Source organism: Cyanistes caeruleus, chromosome 8 (genome assembly GCF_971803275.1).
Source record: "Cyanistes caeruleus chromosome 8, bCyaCae1.hap1.1, whole genome shotgun sequence".
Taxonomy (NCBI): Eukaryota; Metazoa; Chordata; class Aves; order Passeriformes; family Paridae; genus Cyanistes; species Cyanistes caeruleus.
In genome coordinates this window covers 22619661-22637813 of record NC_141708.1, presented here as the reverse complement: position 1 = coordinate 22637813, position 18153 = coordinate 22619661, and the positions used below count along the sequence as shown (strand labels likewise).

Below are 18153 nucleotides of genomic sequence, written 5' to 3'. Positions count from 1 at the left end.
CATAACATGATTTTTATGAAAAGTTGCTGTGCCCTCAATTAGAACTTTCTTATTATCCACATGTAAACACATGGGATCAAATTGATTAGAAAAATGGATGACTAGTTTTAAAGCACCAGTATTTGTTTCTCCGATTACCAAAGCTCAGCTGTGAACCTAGGTTCCCAATAGTGTGAAGAGGAGCACATAAGTTTAGATAGATCCACTACCAACTACTTCTGTGGTGTCATTTTTGTGCACACAATCTTCCCCACGTGTGCTCTGGCCTCTGACTCCAGCCCTGCTATGTGTGTGCTTACAGTTAAATAGAATTTTAAGTAGTTTTTAATAAAGGTGGCTGAGTAATCACCATGCCCCAAGCTCTACTCAGCATACTGTCCTTCCTTTCAACAGAAATATGAATTGCTAAAAATACATCAGATTTTAACTGAAGACAATCACTTCAAAATTGATACATTCTCGTTATAAAATAGTTACTAAATACTAATTACTAAGGAGTTTTCTCTCTTTCTCTGGCTATAGATTGTTGGGGCAATTTCCTCAAAAGTTTAAAAAGAGGGTCAGAGTGTTCATTTGTTCATGATTATTTCAACTTGGATATATATGGAGGTTTTTTTCATTGAGGGGTGTGTGTGTAATTGCATAAGACTAACAACTGGGCCACAGATATCAGGCTATGTATTTCCCAGATAAAACTGGAATTCCCCTTTTACCATATCTTCATTTTTTTTCATTACAGTTTGCAGCTAATATAAAGAAAAATTTGTGGCTCTGGTTGTGTGTTCATTTGCTGTGAAACCTTTGGGATAGACCACTTGAACTCTTTGTGTTTGAGTTTCTTAAGTTGTAAAAACCAGATGATTTCTCTTAATTTCTTTTCATCGCTTCAAATTAACCAGCAAGCAAAAAAAACTCTGTGCCTTTTAAACATTACTATTAAGAAAAATATAAATATTTTTATAGCAATGGTGTATTAATTGAATTATTATTTTCAGCCACAAAATAAAATAAATTAAAAAGTCACCAAACAATTGAACAGCCTCAGCTAAATTAAGTATAATGAAAGTACTATACATTCTTTTTCACAACCATCTTTCTTACCTTTTTTTGCATTTATTCAGTTTTGGTTAAATTATTTTTATACTATTCAGAAAGATATAAGGATAGGGATGCAAAAGTTCAGATTACCAATCAACACTGAGACTTTAAAATTAATTTGTTGACTTTTACTGGGAATAGTCAACACCAGACACCTAACATATATGAGCTAAGCTCACTTTTGCTTAATGGGAAATGTCTCCTCAAGGGCAAGTCAGGATATAGCAAAGGACAGAATAAATTATGTTTAGTGATGGTCCCTTTGGGATAAGGCTAATTTTTCCTAAAGTTATCTGTGAAATGCATGTATATTAATGCAGCAGCTACCTCTACATAATTTCTCAGGATAATACATTTTCTCTTGGAAGTACTGTCCACACAGCCATTTTAGTGGAATAATATAATTTCTTTTTCTGAGGTTCTGACATTTTTCAAAAAGTAGACCCTTAATTAAACAAAGATGCCAAAGTTTAGAAATTTACTATTACTCATTCTACTTGCGTGAAGTTTGGCATGAGGTTTATAGAAATCCTTTTCACTTAATTTTCTTATGTTAAGGGCCCTTTCCAAATTGGCTTTAAATAAATGGTACTTTGGCAGCGACAGAAACACTGGGGTTTCCATACTTTCCCTTCTATTCCATAGGATACCAGTCCTGAGACTCAAGTAAGGGATTAAGTATCCTGATTGAGATATTTTTTATGATGTCAGATGGTTACTGCATTGTAAATTATGTTATCACTTTATCGAGTTAAGAATATAATTTAAACAAAATCATTGGAAGTAACATGAGTTCAGATGGCGGGCAATACTTTTATTTTTATTTTGGTCAAAAGAGAGAGGTGGTCAAAAAGAACACAAAAAAAAAATCAGGCAGATAGTATGTTTCTGACAATGGTCTGTTGCAAATCTGAACTCTGATATGAATCTTAACATCATGACTAGCCCTTGCCTGCTTTCCAGACTGAAAAAAAAGAATGCTTTTACTCTTTGAAAAGTTCAAACTCTGCTTCACACTCATTTCTGACAAAAAATTAATTACAGGTATGAACTCAAGCCCCTAACTCTCTTTATCCTCTCACTTCATCCTTCCTCACATATCTGGCTTAGATTTGTTTGACCCATTTTTTTGTGATTCCACAACAAACACGGCCACTACTGCGTGTTATATTCTTCCTATCACTCCGTACCAGGTGCTGAGCACACCTCCTGCTGTGATCCCACAGAAAGCAAACATTAGGCTGTGCTTCCACTCCCTATATTCCTTCCTATTCCAGTGTCACAGCACACCCTTTTGTGAAAGGACAAGGGTTCTTGATGTGAGTCCACTGTGATTTTTGGAAGCAGCAACCTTATGTGATGCATGCTGTCTTCCCTTCTTGTAGCGGGGTCACAAATATGTCCAGGGTCCCCAACCTGACAATCCATTACAAATGCATTCCTAGCTAGGGAGGTGAGCTCAACACAAGATGTACTTCAATCCACTGATCCATCAGCACTTATTTCTTTATCCAAAAAATGTCAGAAAGGGAAAAGAAAAAGATTGTGTGAAAGAAATGTTTTAAACAACATAGGTAAGAAGAACCTTTCTTCCAACAAACTCAATAGCAAATTAATGCTAATTGTCTAAAATTAGACCTTAAAAAAATCTAAAGGGTATGAGAATCAGAGCACTTCTGAATGAAGCTGAAACATGTGAAAGTATCGTAGGGTGGAAGATATAGAAGATATATATGCGGAAGTATCATAGGGTGGAAGATATATACGTGTCTTTTCTTCACAATTTATGAGCTTAATTTCCCTAAGGCCGTAGTGTGGCTATGGTGACCCTAATCAGTAGCAAAACTGAAAGGAAAACAACAAAATTAAATGAAAGAGCACTAGGGAAATAAACCAAGCATGTCCTCAGCATTGGTGAGTTGCTGGAAGTCTGTTATCTTTTGCCTACCATCAGAGAGCTGCCAGTGGTCAGTCAGTGGGAGAGTATGGAAAGAAAAGAGTTCATCCACTTCAAAGCTTACCAAACAACACTACCACCTTGAGTAACAGAGCTCCTCTTACTCAGACTCCCTGCAGTTTTTGTACATTCAGCTTTTCACTTTCAACTGTTTCTCTCACCAGTCTCTGTAAAACTCACTCCATCCCACCCCCAAATTTCAAACCCAGGGAACTGCTGTGGGAGGGAGAAAGCACATAAAGCACATTTGCCTTTGTTGTGGGTTTCTCCCTACAGGCTCAGCCAGCCTAGCAGATGGTAGTACACCAGACCTTTTTTTTTTTTTTTTCCCTCTGATGCTGAGCATGATTTACAGGCTTGAGTTATTATTTATCATTATTCATTTTCTGTCACCAGTGCATTGAAGGTTAATAGAAATGCCAGCATGCTCACTGATTTACTTAGTAAAATATTTGTTCCAAGGTTTAGGTCAGATGATTGGTGTCTGAGCGAGCTTGAGGTTTATGCATTATGAAAAGCAAGCTGACTTGACCTTGAGCCACTAGCACCAGCACTATATATTACTTCAGTGGAGTGACCTTCAGAGCCCCAAGACACACTAGATGTATTCAACACATGTTTTCTTCTCCCATACTACTGATATTGTATACATTCCAGCTGAACTTATGTAATGTAAGATGATACTCACTTTTCATCTAATGAATTTGAGTAGGATGACACATTCATCTAAAACCCCCCACCTCGGAGGTAACAAACTACCTTTGAATCCCAGATGGACTGAGGCTCAACAAGTACTCCAGGCTAATTGACACACTTTGTCACACGGAGCATCTGGTTCACAAACCCACACAGCATGCAGAGGGCCTGACTCTGAGGTTAACCACCTTGGTACTAGTCAGGAGTAACTCCAATGACCACAATATTAAGTGAGAAAAATATAAAGCCCATGGGTGAAAATTCACAAACTGGCAGGATTTATGCCTGGATTATACTACCTAATACTTGAGTTAATAATCCAGCCCTGCATACCACCTCTTTTTTTCCTGTGTAAATGGACCCCTAAGTGTGGTGTGGTGTTGTCAGACAAGAATAAACATATGCAAACAATGGTTACAGAAACTGTTTTCTTACCCTTGATTTTCACATTGGCCTAGTCTTCTTTCTATTCTCACTTGTGCAGCAGTATATAAGTATCTTCAGATGATTTCTTTTTCCTCTTTTTGTTCAAACAAACAATGGCCGCTATAGCCAAAATGAAAAATCTTAACAACGCTGAGATTTAATATTATTAATTTGAAGGGCTCTCAGTTTGCTGTCAGCTACACTGGGACAAAGCCAGACTAATTCCAGACTCTTTAGTGGCTCTCCTCCAGATTTACATCAGCAAAAAAAAGAGCAGTTATTTGGCACAATACATGTATGTATTTTTTTCCAGCTTCTCTTTAATTCTTCCCAGGTATCAACCAGAGAAACGTCATCCCTAAGAAGAATTAAAAGCAGAACCTTTTGCCTCCATACCCTATTAAGACAGAAACACCTTCTTAATTTTTCACTTCCCCCATACATGACATTTTGAGATAGCTGAGATTTATATAGGCAGGTTTGGCAGCCTTTTCATATTTACTTACACTCAGAGATAAATCAAACCCAGGGCACTCTCTCCAAGAACAAGTTATTTGTTATCTGACTAAGTAAGTGTTAGTGGATCAGACATAGGAAAGGTATTTCTATTATAACTGTGTTGTTTGGCTATGATTTACTGTGGTAGATGATAATAATTTTTTATTCTTGATTATACAGTGTATTCTCTTATTGTCTTATGTATTTCAACATGGTTACTGGGAAGGGTAGAAGGAGAGGGAGGTGGTTTGGTGTTTGACACATTGACCAAAGGAAGGAAATTGAACCCCATCAGCAGAAGGAGAAAAAAACTTAATCCTGTTAAACTAAATCAGAACAATTAAACTCATGTGGGGTCTGCCAAGAAAAAAAAAGGCACTTCTAGAGAAATATGGGTGAAATTTAATTTTTTCACTTGATATCTGCATTAATCCTACAAAAGCCCCTGAAAGGAAAATGTTTAAATACTCTGGATAGTAACTTAACACTCTGCCCTCCACTCTGAAGTAGAAAAACTCAATAGGGTTCTCAGGGCACCCTAATTATTTTCTTCCACTTCTTTCTTACCTAAGAGTAACAGATTCCTCTTCCATAAGCAAATGTAAAATTTCCCCAAGACCACATATTTTTCATCTTTCTTTCAAGCTGATGCTATTACTAAAACAGAGAAATGTAGGCCTCCTGATTCCACAAATTCAAATAGTGGTGAGTTACTCATCTTTTAAAACAAAATAAAAATGTATGGCTTCTGTAGCAACATGAGAAGCAATCTTGTGGTGGGGCACAGGATTGGCTGAATTTGAAGCTTTCCTTCAAAAAGCAAGAAAATCAAAGCAATATTATTTTAATAATTAAATGGAATATTAAGCCCAAGAGCAGAATTTTGGTGAGGACACAATCACATGGTAAGACTATCTTAAATGCACAGATTTAAAGTCTGGTACTTCGGTAGATGACAGTCCCAATGTGCTGCAGTGGACAGCACTATACTCACATACCTCAAATTTTTCTTTCTTTTTCTTCAGCAAGATTTATTTACCTCCTCTTTTCAGCCAAAGAAAGATTCATTTCCCTGCTCACATTATGGTATATATTAGGCTTTACTATTATAAGGAGCTACCATGCTCTCAATCAACCTTCTTTGTGTTCTGTCTTTCCTTTGTGTTTCTGTCTTTTCCCTTGGTCACCTTCCTGCAATTTCCAGAACTGATCTAGAAAGATAGAGAAAAGTAAATATGTACCAGGAACCAAAACGTTTTTAAGCACAACTATCTACCAAAGCATAAAGTATGATAGATGCTTTAAAACAAAATGAATGTTAGTCTGGCTGCTGGAGACACCATAGAAGACAAACCACTCCTCTCAATAACAGAAATGCAAGGGAGAAACTCATATCTTGTGCACTCATACTATATTATTTACTGTTTATATTAAAGCCATTCAGAAAAATCCCTTCAGAAAAACTGCTGTATGAAGTCACATGAAAAGTCACTGCCCTCAAAGCTCATGCTCCCAAGAGAGTAATATCAGTTCCTCAGTTCCAAGCTAACCACCTTATGAAGGCCAGGATTTCAAACCCTCGATGTCCATGATATGCACAGTCAAAGATCTAGATATTCTGAACTAGTAAGACTTTTTTTTCATCTATCCTCCCTACCAACCCTTCCCTTTCCTCTTCTGCCCACCATCAGCCCAGCTTCTTAATTAGCTACATGGTAGATAACAGCTTCAGAAAAATCTGTCACTGTTTGGACATGCTGGGCCCTACTGACAAGCTAGGTCTGAGAAATGGAAAGAGTGATACAGCAAAAGAGAGCGTTAGGGCAAAGACAGAGGAAACCCAACTCCAAAATGAATGGTCGCTTGTTAGACCTAAAGGAAAGAGGAGGAGTATGTTTACAAATTTATGTGCTTATGTAAATCAGTCAGCCAGTGTTAAAAAAAAGTAAGTGAAAAAATCATCAATTATACTGGTGTCTGTGAAATTCTTTCATCTACTTATTGAAGCTGAATTCTTGCTGCTTCCCCACCTTCCCCTTTCTCTGCCTTGCATTACTCCACTATGACCGCTCCTATGTTTGTGATTCAGACTTACAACACTGTGCTTTGAATATCCCAAGCTTAATGCAAAAGGATGCTTACACTAGTTCTTGATGAAAACCTGGTCATTACTGTATATAATCATCCCAAATTCACTAAGTTATAACGGGTACACTTTCAATGTTCTCAGTAGTAAATAGCCAGAAGAGCTTGGAATTTTAATGTGCAACTTCAAGCAACAGATGGAAACACATAATACCCTAACACACAGAGGATAAAATTAGATAATATCTCCCATCATGAGCTAAACCAAGGTGCTAAAGTCATTGGATTCTGCACTTCACCTCTACAGAAAGCTATTTTCAGGCATTTAGAGGATAAAGGAGCAACAATATCTAAGTAAGTAGTGCCATTAGTTTACGCTGCATTTGCCTTTCAGGACTACAAAATAGCTCATAGGATTTTCATTTCTTTCTTTAGTAATCATTAAAATATACCTAATAAAATGGATTATTTAAAGCCATTTAGGAATAAAATAACTACTCCTGTGTTTTTGTTAGAAGTCCAAGTGGTGATACAAGACATCTTAGGTAATATTATTTCTTAACAACTCACTTTCTTGATGAACTGAAAATCTGTTACTTGTTTCAAGCAGACTAGTAGCTCACTTTGCCATAAGTTTCCTTTAGTATCATCAATCATATTGGCAGTTGGAATAGAAAACCTAAATTTTTGCGGTGGCATTGCAGATGACATTGAGTAAATTAAGCTCATTTAATTTGACATTTATGTTAAATCTCTTTTCTGTTTTCTAAAGTCCACTTACGCAGGGAACTGATTTTTCCCAGAATGGAGGTCAATAAGAGTTCTGCAGACCAAATAATGATTGCTAGGGCACTTGTTCCAGACTAAATTTAACTGATTTTACCTTTATGCTTGAAATTATTCTTATGAATACAAGGAAAACATTGACACTTCCTCTCTATTGAAGAGAAGTGGTGCACTGAATGATCTGAGGCGTGAGGGCAGTGAAGTACTTTCCATAGAAATGCAGAGGCATAGGAGAGAAAATTATGATAGCAAGATTGTTGAATGGCTACAGACTTGACCTGCAAAGATTCTGTCAAAATCTTACCTTTTGAAGAACTTCTGTGAGCAGAAAAAGTGGGTCATTTGGAGCAAAACTGAGTTCAATTTATATACACTGTAGTTTAACTGAGGAAGTATTGTTTAAACAGCTCCTTGTTTTCAGGCCTTGCTGGGCTGCAGAGCAGAAACAGGATATAGTTCTTAATGAGATGTGAAACAGATGGTCTCTTCCCTCAATAGTACTGAATTTCCATCACCCTTCCTTAAAGACAATCTCCAAGTGCTTAAAAAGACCTTAAAAATGCGTTAATATGGACACCACCTTTGGAGGGTGAACGTCCTCTGTCCCTCTGGCCTGGGGAGCCGCGATGACAGACACGATGATTCCCTGGCAGTCACTCAGCACCATCCCTGCAGCAGGGCTTGGAAGGGAACCCAGCTCTCCTAGCTTTGCACCGCTGCACACTTGGGCTTTGCACACCACGGATCACTCCCCCTCTTCCTGCCATTCCTCCTGCTAAAACACGGAGCTGTATATCCAAAATCGGAATGTCTTTGTTCCTTAAAAACATGATTGAACTAATTATGGCTCTATTGTCATGGTCTGAAACAATGTACAGACAAAGCAGACAACATTTCTGGTTTTAAGTATGGTAAATGTCAGTGTTTATGTTTTTGTTAGCTGTCCTAATTATCGTGTGTCCTCTAAAACTCTCTGTTGTAATTACCACTCACCATACTGACACCTACTGCTAAGGAGAGAGCTGATCAGCTGCAGGATTTCTTTATTCCTGGACCCAGCCAACAAACTGCATGTGACACCAACAGATGTTTCTGGTTTTAAAACAGTGGGAACTTCATGAACTGTTTTCCCCAACCTCCCAGGAGTAAATGCCACCATAGTTGAAAAGTTGGAAACATTTGTCAGGCTCTGAACAAAGCTGTGAACGAATGCTACAGTAATTTACTACTTCTATAGTCCATTTTTTAAAAAAAAGAGAGGACGAGACTACAGAAAGACCATTAGCAAAGGCAGTACTGTGGGGGCTTTGTGCTATCCACATCTGTATTACAGCACATGGAGAAACAGCTAAGGAGAATATCACTCTAGAGAGTGTTTGTAACTTGGTGTCTTTTGTAAGGGAATGCCCATTAACTTGCAGGGCTGTTCTGAATTGTGTTTGCAGCATAAAGGGAATAGCTTGGCTCAGATTCCATAGCTGTAACTGTACAGAGAGAACGGAAAAAAAAAATCAATAAGTTCAGTGTAAGCAAGTCAGAGCAACCTTTAAAATAATAAGACAAATCAATTTATTTCACAAATGTCTTTATTTCCAAATGCCATTGTTTGGTACTTTCTGCTGTCATTGCCCATGACATTTGAGAAAACTTGGCTCTTAGTCATTTAGGTGCAGCAGAAATTATCATGTAACAGCCATGTGAAAAGATTATACATTCACCTCAGTGTAGATCTGCTATAACAACCTTGTCCTATGGGGTAAAGAGTGTTTAGGAGGCGGGGGAAGGCAAGAAAGACAAGTTTTAAATATGGACAGAAAAGCCCTACTTTATTGCTATATACAATGAAAAGTAATTATAGAGAAAAATGAAAGCTGCTTCTTGCTGTTAGCAGGAAGAATAAGGGAATTCTGTTCCTTTTTAAAGCTTGGAGTCCATTTTGATATAATTGGTTCCAGAATTATTTATGACATTAATTGCTGCATTATCGACTGCCTGTCAGCTCTTCTGGCAGTTAGTCCATCTTTCTTACCACAGAAAGCCAGCTCAGCCCAAACTAGACTGACAAGCTAATTATACCCATCTTCCCCTTCAATGACAAATGCTGCTCATCGGAAACCTTTCTAGAAATAAGCTTTCATTCTTTCCCCTTTTTCCTGAGCCAGACACAACCAATATCTCAAGGTACAGATCACAGCTGAAACTCTGCTCACAGGGCTATTAGCTCTGAACATCTCACTTGAGCCAAAAAACCTAAGCATCTTATGTTATCAAACTGTATGTCATTCCCTGATGCTAGTTTTCAGTGGATGTGCACTGGGCCATAGCTGTCACTCAAAGCCGTGGCAGATGGAGCAAACCTGACTGCATTAGCTGGGCCCTTCTTAGCAGCTGAGGCAGGACTCTGACAGCCATTCCAAGGCTTAGAAGAAAGACTGCATTTCCCTCATGTAAACTTCCACAGAATCAATAATTTACAGCTTTTATTTCCCTTTATTCCACAAATGAAGGGTGACATTGCCCAGAAAAAAAATACTCCTTTGGAAAAAGGAAATAAGGAGTACTGCTGTGAGGGGAAAGACATCTTGGAAATGAGGGGAAATGCCAGAGGAAAGGAAAGGACCTGGTTCTTTGACGCTGTCACCTCCATCAGAGCACAGATGTTAAAGCATCCTGGTGCCCTGGATGCTCACCTGTTCAGGAACCTGCTGCCATTCTGGCATAATGTGAGCTGGTGTAAACACTTCTGCACTACATAACCCCCAATCAGTTCCTCTTTTCCATTTTCCAATTTTTTATATATATAAATACAAATTATTATTTTTTTTTAATATTTTATTTTCAATCATAAGGAACTTAAGCATGTCTGGGTTAGTTTGGAGTTTTTTGCAAGATTAGACTCTAGAAAACCTACGCTGTGACAATTTTGTTCCAGATTTTGGTCTTATTCATAGAGAGGCCAGAGCAGTAAAAGTTAGGATGATCACAATACCAGCCTTGGTATGCACTCCTCAGTATCTATTGATTTGCCCTCTGGTTCAGCTCTTTGTTGAGGAATTCAAAATGGATGTGTTGGCTGGTAAGAGGGCAAGGAGTCGACATCTCTGGTGACTGGAAACAACCATGTATACACCATATATACACTGCATAGAAATGATACAGAGTGGACTCAATTTAGCTTTTTCACAACAAGGCTCAGCATTACAGCTCATGCTAGCAGGCCTCCCCACACAGGTGGTCTCCAAATAAAACCCAAATACTGAATTATACCTCTGCCTAGGTGAAACTCTAAGTCTGCTAATCTTACCACTACCTAAACCTGCTATCCAATGCATCCAATCTGACCGCTATCAGCAACACTAAGTTTACTGAAACTGTGCTGTGAATTTTAACTAAATAAAACTGAGGTCTATATTTCAGCAGTCAAAAATGGCCAAGGACAGTGCAATTGCTGTGTTAGCTTCTCATTTCATGCAACAGCACAATAAGAAGTAAGCATGGACCTGGAAAAATGGTAAGAGAGCAAATTAAAATGACCACAGGGCTGCCTTGATTTACATTCTGTCCTTTTATGTCCTTATTTCAGAAAACACTTGCAGTCTGTTTCTTGGACTGAACAGGCTCCTGGTAGGGCTTTTTTATGTGTGAACACCAAGTAGACAAGCAAAGTGGGGGTTGTACTTAAGAGTCTTGTGCATTTTTCACTTTTTCTAGGTAAATTCCATGGGAAAAGCAGCAGATAAATTGAGTCTGAAGCTTTACAAATTGGTTACTTAAACCACTCCACACCTATAAATTGTGTAGTGCTGTAGGTCATCTTTCTTTAGACACTTTCATGACAACAAAACCTAAAGCAGAGAATTGAGACCTGATAAACAGATTAACTGTATGCTAAAATGTTATGGAGGGAAGGACGATATGTAAACCATCTGCTCTGTAAATGATGCAGCAATATTTGAGTCAGTGTTTTGTGGTTTTTCTGTAACACATTACACACTTTTGAACAGAAAGCTACCACATTTATGGGATTCCCAAAATTTCAAATAGATACAAAATGTGTCCCAATATTTTGAGAAAACAAGACCAAGGGAACTACAGGCTAGTCAGTCTTTCCTGCCAAGATCATGGAGCAGATCCTGCTGGAAACTATTTCCTGTACACAGGAAATAGGGATGTGACTGGTGACAGCCCGTAGGGCTGTACCAAGGACAAAAAATGTGCCTGACAATGTTGATGGTCTTCTGCAGTGGGGTTGCAGGTTGGTGTATAAGGGAAGAGCCAAAGACATCATCTACCTGGATTTGTGCACATTTGACACTATCCTGCACAACATCCGTGTTTAGAGAGACATGGATTGGATGGATGGAACTCTTGGTGGATAAGGAATTGGTTGGATGTTTACAATCAAAAAGTTGTGGTCAACTTGTTGAAGTGATGTTGACGTGACCAATTATGGCATTCCTTAAGGGTATTGGGATTGGTGCTGCTCAATATCTTTGTCAGTGACATTGACAGGGAATTGAGTGCACTTTAAGGTCCCTTCTAACTCAAATAATTTTATGATTTTGTGATTCTTGTGCAATTTTCAGAATCAGACCAACAGTGACAACAGAATGTCTGGTAAAGTTTTGATATGTAAACATGGCAATTTCACTTTAATTCAGAAACATGAAATACATTATATTTTTGTATACTTTGTAAGGTAATTTTGTTTCTAGACTATGATCATATAAAACACAAAACAAGTTAAATCAAACAACTTTACTCATTTGCTGGAAGTAAACTCTGGGAAATGTAAATTGTTTATAAATGCAGCAAGATTCCTTTTTTTCCTTAGTACTTGGCATTCTGGGAGCATGTAAACCACCAGAAAGTGATTATTAATACAATATATTAAAAATCTGCAGGTTTTCTGATTGCTGACTAACCGTAGATTTTTTTTTCCCCTACCATCTATCTTTTTTTTTCCTATCATCTTACTGATCATAATTCGGAGTGGCTGATAGAAAACCACCTACTTTTTTATGTTCCCATGTTGCAGTGGTCTTTGTAATGCTTATTCACATTAAGCACATTAAGCATGTTTGCAGAACACTAAATACTCCAAAAGAGAAAAATATGTTTTCCTGTAAAACCATCAGTAAATATATAAAGGAATACTCAGCATGTCAGCATTTCTGCCCAATAACATAATGAGGTGATAAGTTACTTCAAGGGCCCTAAGAATAATAGCCTACTGGATTTTAATTTGTTGAGGTTAAATGAATAGCCTTATGCTTTAAAAGGGTACCTTCCAGCACCAAAAGCAGTGCATGCTTTAAGGACGCCTTGACAGCTGAAATAAAGTTCCTAGGGCTTGTATACTGCTGACCTTGATAGCTTTTTAGTTTAAAACGTTTTAAAGGTACATGTACAACAACACTGGCGAGGGAGGAAAAAAAAGAAAACAAATGCCAGGAGAGCTAACAGAAGCAAGATGCATTTGGTTTTGACTTCTAATTAATCAAGATAAGATCTCTTTCAGCCATTAGACAGTAAAATCAATAACCTGGGCAGTCTGACTGCCAGTTAGACTTATACACCAACACCTATTATTGGCAAAACTGTGATGTATTTAACTATTTCATCCTTTATTATATTAAAAAAGGTAACCAGCCTCTGTGAGTGAGTACAGGAAAAAGTCCATCACCACAGTAAGTTGCTACCCATCCATTGGCAAATTCTCCACTAGTGCCCCTCCAGATGCTCCTCATTGAAACCTTTCTCTAGCTGCTCCTTTCCCTTACCAGAGTGACTGTCTGTTATAGAAATAAATAATACTAATAAAAAAGCACCCAAAACCTCAGCTGTATCACTACTAGATCTTCAGGGAAACTGAAAATTTTATTTTTGGGAATTGGTTATATTCTGACCTAAGCAGAAAATACTACAAGTGATGCTGCTATAATATTGCTGCAGGACAGAAAATGGCACCTGATCAGAACAAGAGGCAGATCTCAGAAATCACTACAGTAGTTTCACTTCACAGACAAATTAATTCTTTTACATAAACAGACTATGGTGAGGTTTTGCAACCTCTGTCACTGGTTGCAACCTCTTTCACATTAAGTCTGTGCCATTCCTACAAAAGTGCCAAATCCTGAAGTATTTTTTTCATTAAATAACTCATTTCCTAAAAACTCTCATTGAATTTAGATTATTTAAAAAAAAAAAAAAAAAAAAAAAAAAAAAGCAGCCAAAGAAAGCTTAATTCCCAAAAGAAGAAAAGATCCAGACCATTTAATCTGATTTTTGGATGTCTTTCAAGCTTTGGCCCATCCTAATATATAAGATGTAAATATGAAAGTTTTTTTCCTAAGGCTGACATCTTGAAGGTCACAAGAACTTTGTAACTCTATTTCTTTTCACCAGTCAAAAAACCAGAGGTGGTACCAAGTTCTCAAAAAATTAAAATTAGTGACTGCAGCTGAGGCTGCTCCAATAACCCACAGAATCTGTTCAACAGTGTCAGGACTTATTGCTGCACAGCACAAGATTGTTTTCCTTCCTCTTCCCTAGCAAAGACTATTTTCCAACTGAATCTCTGTTGAACTATATTTACCACCAGAAGTCTTGATCCTGCAGATTAAATACATAAAGTCAAAAAATAAAGTAAAAAAATTTAACTAGAAAACACTTGTCTAGGAAATGGTGGACATTATGGAGTGGCCCAAAAAAACTATAAAGGTTTGTTCATTTTCATTCATTCCCACGCACTGATGATAAAAAAGATTCCTAGAAAAGATTAAGCCTTTATAATCAGCATAGGATAAGCAGAGTGCAACACAGCTCAAGACATAAAATCAAATTATTTAGTGGATGCATATTTAACAAGGACAATACAAATGGACCAGTAATTATGATATTAGAGTGTTTTCATGCTATCTTTGTCTTTTTCTATTCTTTGTGGTGATCATATGTACAGTTAATTACACTTAATAATGATAATTATGGCTTTATTTTACAGTGCAGGAAATTAGCTCAGTCAGGCATTTCATAATGCAAAGGTTGCTATGGAAGTTATTACAGCAGAAGGGAAATATTTAAAATCAACATTGCACTCTAGGGGTCTTTTGACTTATCTTCCTTCGCTGTGCCACTAATCTATTGTACAGTGTGGGGTAACTCCCATTAAGGCAAATGGGAAATCTCTAGCTTACATAAATCCTCTGAAACTCTCTGTCAGAAAACTGAGTTTCATTTGCAGAGAGAAATGATAAACTTATATTGCTGACGAGTATGCAAACATGTTCTGCAATGACACAAAAATAAAGGGATGGAATCCAACACAGAAATTTGAATGGAGTCTTTCTTCTGCACTTGACTCTTGTTTCTTTGAGATGATAGCTCATGTATGAGAGAGAACAAGGATAGCTATGTCCTGTCTTCAGCAGGTAGATGATGCACAGTGAAGAAAGAAACCCAGGAATAGTTTTTTTGCCACAATCTTAACTCTACCCTGTGGAAAACACTTCCAAAGATCATTGAACCCATACATGATTTATGAAGATTTCTAAGTGTAGCCATTTATATATTATAAAAACAGTTTTAAATTTTTTTTTTCTATCCTCTAGGTCCTTTAATACTCTTCATCTCTGTCATTACTGTAAAAGAATGAGGCATTGCCCATGCCTTTTTCCCTCTATACCTTTCTTCTTATTAATTTTCTGATCCTTTATAATTTATTTCACTGTTTGTGAAGGAACATTGTACATGCAAAAGCTTTTGTTGCAGGAGGTAGATGTATGGCCACATCTTGAGAGGACTTTATAGTGTCCCCAAAAAGAGCAAAGAATCTACCATCTCAGCTTACACACTCTTCCACTCCAAGTCTTTTGTGCATAAATCTTCACAACACAGAAAGGGTCCATAGTCTCAGCAAAAACAATTTCAGGTGGCATGCTCTGCCAGCAATGGAACCACCTTGTGCCACTGTAAATGGAAACAAAAGGATGTGGTTTGCCTCTCAAGATGCAACTTGACCTGTCAGAGTATTGATTTACATTTCCACTGTTAGTTAGACAAGGATTATTTCCTCTGTGAGGTACCATTAAAAATGATACGGATTTTTCCTGTACTGCTATCCCTACAGGTCTCAACTACAGAGCTTGCATGAGAATTTTAGGGCTGAGTCCGTGTACCGTAGAAGCTCCAACTTACCTGTTGCATGCAGAAAGGGCAAACTTTCCATCCAGCCTGTTTCCCTTCACTGGTAGCACTGTGAGGAACTCTCAGCCCAACACAGAGTCTCTGTGGGCAAAGCCAGCAGCCTTCGCTGCCTCTCAGCAGCACCAGTTCCTGCTGCAACTTTCTCACTGTACTGTGGACTTCACCATCCTCCGATCAGACACACAGGAAGGGCTTCACTGGATGAATACTTCATGAACATAGCCAAGAAATCATGTGAAATGCAGATGTTCATTTGTGAGCATCTTCTTCTTCCATGGGCAACCAAGCCAGCCACATTTGAACATCAGGATTTTCAAAGGGAGAGCCTTGACACAGTCAGAATTCTGCACACTAACTTGATTTCTTCCAAACCTGTGTTTCAGAGTAGAGCAAAAAAGGATCTATTTTTTTGTATTTCTGACCTAATTACAACTGTACCAATACATGTTTTAAGTGTTTTCAAGTGTTTCAGCTCTGCAGCTAAAGATAAAAAGTAAAAACACTGTTTAAAAAAGATTTTTGAACTTCAGACAGCCAAACAATACAACATTCCTTCCCAACAACGTGAGGGCTAAATGGATGGTAACAAATATCTTTTTCAATACTCTAATAAAACTGTACAGAAAATGTGTATATTAAACACATTCCTTCATTGAATCTTCCACTACTGTAACATCATGGATGTTTTGAGTCTATCTTAACATACAGAAGGAACGACTGTTAAAACCCTGCTTGATTTATCACCATGCCTAGGTAGCCAAAAGATTTAAGTAGAAACCAGTCCAATAGCCCGTAGGTACCACTGACTTTTTAATACAAAAGATTTTTGGTTTTTTTCAACTTCAGCTTGCCAGGGGATTCACATTATCAGAGGCTGATTGTATTTGGAAAATGCTTAAATTGAATCTTCTCTATTCACCTCCCAGGCTGCTAAATGAAAAAGTATCCCCTATGTTAAACTGGAAGTCAGATGAGGAGCAGGCACTCATCCACTGCAATCAATGACAAGCTAATGGGGCTGCTGACTATAAATTCTCTGGAAACCTAGATGTGAAGCTCTTGATTCAAGTGATCTGTGCTGCAGACCCTGAGCCACTGCAGACAATCAATTTTATGTACACTGGTTTTGGCCAGCATTAAAAGACACGCTATTTGAAAGAGGATGCCAACACGATAACTCCAAAAGAAAGTTATTTTATGCTGTCTGCACCCCAACTTTACAAGGATGTAAAATATCCAGAGGTGGTATAATCAATAAATTATTGGCTCCTTGGTACAATAATCACCAACATTGGCTTGATCCTAAGCTAGTGTGAATAAATAACATGGGTCATGCATGACAAGTTGTTTCATCGGAGGCTGAAGCCTTTTTGCCTTTATATGTTTTGATTATTAAGGAGTATCTTTGGCAAGTCAGTGCTATTTCTGAATAAACAGTTCATGTATTTGGGTCACCCTTAGAGAAAGCTTGAAAGACTTATCCTTCTGACTTGGGGGAAAATTGCAGAAAAAAGGGTGCTGACCTCCTGTCTGTCTACTTGGTGGCTGGTAAATGTTAGCACAGCTTGATAATATCAATTAGACTGGGAAGCTTTATTTTAAGTTTTTTGAACTATTACTACTGCCTGTGTCCATTTGTCTTTTTTATTCTCGAGATGTGCTATGACAAGGATTAAATGCGACACACACCAAACTTTGAATGTCCTGCAGCCAGTTCCAATGGCTTGGATGCTGTCATTTCGAGCTACATCAGGAACAGTGGCTCAATGGCTGCATCTGTGACACATGTCAGAAACTTTTAAATGTCTGCTCTTTTTTCATCAGGATGCTTCTGTATCTTAGCGAGGGAAGAGATGACATTTTGTGTTTGGGTGGAACTTGTTGTGGTTCCCTCTTCCTGCCTCCTCTAACTGTCAGCCCGAGTTTCCCCTAAACATATCAAAATACAGACAAATAAACCTTGTCATTTAGAAATATATTCAGTAGTAACCATGCTTGAAAACAATGTTTTAGGAGGAACTTGGGCACATTTTCTCATAGAATGATGAGCTACACAAAACACAGCGCTAGGCTATTTCTGACCTTTGTTATGTGCCGCCTTAGAAGATTGATGTGCACAACTCAGATACACACGAATTCCTTAACATTTCTGTTCTTTTTCCATTAAAGTGGAATAATTTGGCATATAAAATACACAGTGTACTGGGGTGTTTTTTGCAAAGCTTGGAAGAATTAACATTTTGATAAGAATACATAGTTCAAGGGTAGAAAATGGATCTGCAAATGGACACCAAGGAGTCTCAGGGCAGGACTTCAGGAGTTGAAAATGCAGCTCCAAAGAAGAGAGCAGTCTTGTGTCATTATCATTCATTTAAAAGAAATAAATGTCATTCTTAAGATCA

General features: G+C 37.8%; 1 long non-coding RNA gene across 1 annotated transcript in view; it reads left to right on the top strand.

Annotated features, from left to right (window-relative positions):
- The window catches only part of LOC111931046 (uncharacterized), a 22213-nt gene extending 4060 nt beyond the window's left edge, over positions 1–18153 (top strand). Inside the window, exon 2 of the long non-coding RNA XR_015289872.1 lies at positions 15675–18153. This is a non-coding gene — a long non-coding RNA (uncharacterized LOC111931046). The remainder of the gene's footprint in view (positions 1–15674) is intronic.